The 2,737-nt window shown below is 37.4% G+C and overlaps 1 protein-coding gene across 1 annotated transcript in view; it reads left to right on the top strand.

Moving 5' to 3' along the window:
* The first annotated feature begins 260 nt into the window (after positions 1–260).
* Positions 261–2,737, top strand: part of mbnl2 (muscleblind-like splicing regulator 2) — a 67,523-nt gene continuing 65,046 nt past the window's right edge. The window contains exon 1 of the mRNA XM_046056543.1: positions 261–443. The gene's annotated coding sequence lies outside the window, so the exon portion shown is untranslated. The remainder of the gene's footprint in view (positions 444–2,737) is intronic.

The raw sequence follows: 2,737 nt of genomic DNA, 5'->3' as shown, positions 1-2,737 counted from the left end.
AAGGGAAAGTTATTATTATTCAAATTGAGGGTGTTCTTCATTTGTTGCTAGGTATTTATGATGTAAAGGTTATTTCTTAAGCTGTTGAAGTAAAATAGAGTCTTGAGTCTACTGATTGCCTTTAGTAACATTTACATTTGTATTTGTATTGTAGATATGTTCAATTGTTCCTGTTGAAAGGTCATGAAGCAGCTATTTTAGGTGTGCGATGCCATGTTGTTTCCAGAAAGAATGCACGTTTGTTTTGTTTTGAACAAAATGTAAGATAGTCAACTTAGACAATTTAGAAGGAACCGGTTTTCCTGATCCTTAGAGGAAGGCCAGAACTCCTGGCTCCAGTGCGGACTTGTTCAAAGAGAGAGCCATAGACGGCAGAAGCATTTTCATTTCAAAGAAAGTGCTTGATCAGCAGAGCATGATTTGGGCCTGGATCCACGCCACATGTGAGTCAGCTTTTCTGTGGTTGACTTCAGTGTGGCGCTTGTGTGTTTGGTCATCCAACCTTACATTAAAACAAATGGAATACCTGCAATCATTGTATTAATATTAGTAATCGTCTGAATGAAAAGGCTTTACTTTTCACTTCCCACTATCTTGTATATGTGAGAGCAGTGAATATTAGTTTGACCTAACATCTTTTGTAAATATGTGAAGTTAATTTTCACTTACATGTCATTACTCTCAGAAATGTACGAACAAAACTAGACTTACAGGTGTATTTTATGATACTACTCCACTAGATGGAGTAGTCAAACCATTATTGGTGTTCAATTGATGGCAGCTTTTGTACTATATCGGAAAGTGATCACATCTGTCTGGGTCAAATTGATCACTATACCTATATATCTTATATGACCTATCTATTATAACCAAATTGTTTTCTTTTGTTTTATTTCTCATGCCAATTATTGTTTCAAAAGTTTTTCAAATTGTGCAAATTCAATTACTGTACAGTGTATAATTCAAATACATCATATACTAATACAGTAAACTAACATTACTGCATATGAAATATAGCTTACTATGCTTGAATTATAATTAGGCTATATGAAACAGTAATACAGTACTGGGTTGTTTCCAGATACTGTCAAGTCAGTAGTGCAAATTATAATGTAATATTGTTTCCACATAGAATTTATATAGGAATGATTCACGCTTGTAAATCCATCTAGCGCTTGATCACTGTAACTGTTATCAGTAGAAGCAGTTTCCACTGTTCTTTAGCAGAATAACTAAGTCAGAGCATATTTAATGTTTTCCTATTTCGCCATATCTGTACCAAAAAACAGAGATTTTATTGGCAGAAAGAACCAACCTTTACTTCCCAATAAAATAATCTGGGAAAAGCAATCATATTATTATTTTACAGAATATTTTGCATAGGCAGGTCATGTGTGACTGGATCTTCTCTGGGTTATACTCAGAACTCTGCCTATAATTTAGAAGTCAAAGCGCGTGTGTGTGTGTGTGTTGGTAAGGTATTTAATTGATTTGTCCACTGGCCCACTACTCATGCACAAGCACACACTCGCCAATCCTCCGCCCACTCTCATCCATAAATACATTTCCACTGGAAATCACACCACAAATAAATCACCATGGTTACAGTAATATAATAATTGCTGTACTTGAAGGAGGCTCTGACTGATGATGCTTGCAAGACCACTTACAAATCGATAATTATATGGCATGCGCGATTCATTTAGCAGTAGAATGAATGTGTGAATTCCGGTTTAATGCACTGTGTAGGATGGAGCTCAGAAAACGGAGCGAGAAGATGTGAATGTCAAGATATAAGAGTGAAATGGTCCTTGAGAATGTGTATCTCTTTCTCTTCTCAGCTCACATCACTGGATTGTGAGGGTTTCATGTCAGTGTTACCTGCATCATGTCATCGTTCTTTTAAAAGCTGTTTCCAAGCCAGACATCACTTAAATGTGGCTACATTTAAGGTCACTGATTCATGTCATTTAGAGAATGTAAATATTGCATTACCAGTTGGGCAACGCAGGCTGCACAAAGCCCCCCAGACACACAGGGGGCCAAAGGGTTTAAGGCTTAGAGTGTCGTAATTAGTTCTTGGTAATTCAGTTAACAACTTTTTTGAAAAATGTAACTTTAATTTGTAGTTTTTAACTTTTTAATACTATTTGCACCACTAAAGCACATTATAGACTCAAATGATAGTGGCTGTTACAAGTTTGAGGAAGTGCAAACAGGAGAAAGTCCAAATGCAAGACACTGGAGAGTTGACTGAAGGAGCACAGGTTTCAATCCAAACAAATACAAAAACTCAGGCTTACATGCAGTTCAGGTGTAAAACATCAAAACCAAGGATCAGGCAACACAGAGACAGGCAGAACACGCCAAACAACAATGACCGGACACGGACTGAAACACCAAACATATACACTCACCTAAAGGATTATTAGGAACACCATACTAATACTGTGTTTGACCCCCTTTCACCTTCAGAACTGCCTTAATTCTACGTGGCATTGATTCAACAAGGTGCTGAAAGCATTCTTTAGAAATGTTGGCCCATATTGATAGGATAGCATCTTGCAGTTGATGGAGATTTGTGGGATGCACATCCAGGGCACGAAGCTCCCGTTCCACCACATCCCAAAGATGCTCTATTGGGTTGAGATCTGGTGACTGTGGGGGCCATTTTAGTACAGTGAACTCATTGTCATGTTCAAGAAACCAATTTGAAATGATTCGAGCTTTGTGACAT

Source organism: Micropterus dolomieu, linkage group LG01 (assembly GCF_021292245.1).
Source record: "Micropterus dolomieu isolate WLL.071019.BEF.003 ecotype Adirondacks linkage group LG01, ASM2129224v1, whole genome shotgun sequence".
Taxonomy (NCBI): domain Eukaryota; kingdom Metazoa; phylum Chordata; class Actinopteri; order Centrarchiformes; family Centrarchidae; genus Micropterus; species Micropterus dolomieu.
This window is presented reverse-complemented; position numbering and strand designations above follow the sequence as displayed.